The 1,956-nt window shown below is 23.9% G+C and overlaps 1 protein-coding gene across 1 annotated transcript in view; it reads right to left on the bottom strand.

The window, feature by feature from the left end:
* LOC106879572 (fibrillin-2) overlaps nt 1–1,956 on the bottom strand; it is a 276,076-nt gene that overhangs the window by 237,318 nt on the left and 36,802 nt on the right. The gene's annotated exons all lie outside the window — the stretch shown is intronic.

Below are 1,956 nucleotides of genomic sequence, written 5' to 3' on the forward strand. Positions count from 1 at the left end.
TTATTACAGTCATATAATATATAAGAGCTAAAATTTTTAAAATCACAGTGAATACCATACAAAGAAACATTCATCATAAAAATATTAATCCAAAAATCAAATAAAGTATAAATTGAACAATAAAAATTAATACAATAATATAATGTATAAAAGTAAGTACTTGTACATCGACTACACGCGTTTAATGGCTGAGTTAGGACTATATAAAATCATATAAGAAAACCATATCCAAGTTCATTAGAAAGGAAAAATGATTTCACTACCAAAGCAATCATTCCTCAGGTCAAATTCCTAAAAAGATCCTAAAACCTAAAAGTTTAACTTACCTCATAATATGATAAGGAATAAAAATAAGGAATAAAAAATATATATAAAGAAACAAAACCTGTAATGTAATCCCTAAGTTAAAGACATTAATATTACTATTAAAAGTTACGAGCTAAAAGTATTCAAATAGAGTATTATTGTGAACAAGATTAATTCACTATGGAAAAGGAAAATAAATATAAATGTGTATTAATGTATAAAGTTAATAAAGGATGTATGTCGATATTGTTTAGAATAAATTTAAAAAACATGACTTATCTGCCGGCGAATTACTGTAAATTAAACCGAAATAAGTGTACTTTAGCATTTATACTGAAAAGTCACGTGATAAATATGGCGTCCATTACCCAGAGATAAATACGTATTATATTTACTATAATAATAACGAAATTATCAAAAAAGGTCTACCTAAAGTATATTGTTTATTGAAGATTTAAATACTTAAAACCTTTAGATCTACAAAAAATAATAACTACAACCCATACGAAATTTATGTATTACGTGAATAATGCTATAAAACATTGCAAAAGAATGCACATATTATCGTTGAATTCTTTATTAGTAAAAAGGTAGTTATTTATTCTAATTTTATATAATTATGTAATATTTAAAGTGTATTCTAAAGCTAATTATATGTATTTAACATTACTAATCATAACTATAAACGGGTAACTTTTCATGAGTTTCATAATAAATACATTATCTAAACTTATTATATATATAATTTAATTTATGTCTACGTTTAATATTACGTTCATCTTGGGAGTTAATCAATTTTTTAATAGCTAATAATATCTCTTTAAATTCATTTGTACATAATAAGCAGAATTTACTCCCTATTCTATACGATTTAGCCTTACAAACTATTTCCCATTTTAAATCGTATTTTATTCTTTTCGATTTAAGTTCCCAAATGTATTTACTAAGGCCCGTAGAATTCATTAAATTTCAGTTCTCAAAAGAATTCATATGTTGGGCCACTCATGATTTAATTTCATTGGAAGTCGATCCTATGTAAGTAATATTTATGTTATCATTGTTACTATTACTATTATCATTCAAAATCTCTATACATTTATATACTATGTCCTCAACATTACATTTATTATTAAATTTACATTTAGTCTTATCTCTACAATTACAATCAATTGTATTCTGGTCTCCATTGGAGTTATTACTTAATTTATTATTGTAAAACTTATTTAATTTAAATTTATTAAAGGATGAAATGATATTGCCAACATTATTAGTGGTAGAATAACCAACTCCAAATTTATTGCTAGAAAATATGTCCTTATATTTATTGTTGTCTTTAATAAATGTCTGAATTATATTTAAAATCTTTTTAATAATGTTAGTTTTAACCTGTATCCCATAGGGAATTATTAGCCATATTTTCTTATTATTATTATTACTACAAGGTTTATTGTTCATATTACTACCTACATCGGGCTTCCGATGATTCTTAATGTTTTGTTTATTGCTATATATTATATGATTGTAATAATCTTACTGTTCAATATTATATATTATTAAAATTTTAGATTAGTATTTTGTATGGTATGTCTCACACCATGGTTTTGGACGGATTCTTCATTGACTGAGTTGTGGTAAATTAGTTTTATATAT

Source organism: Octopus bimaculoides, chromosome 6 (genome assembly GCF_001194135.2).
Source record: "Octopus bimaculoides isolate UCB-OBI-ISO-001 chromosome 6, ASM119413v2, whole genome shotgun sequence".
NCBI classification, from domain to species: domain Eukaryota; kingdom Metazoa; phylum Mollusca; class Cephalopoda; order Octopoda; family Octopodidae; genus Octopus; species Octopus bimaculoides.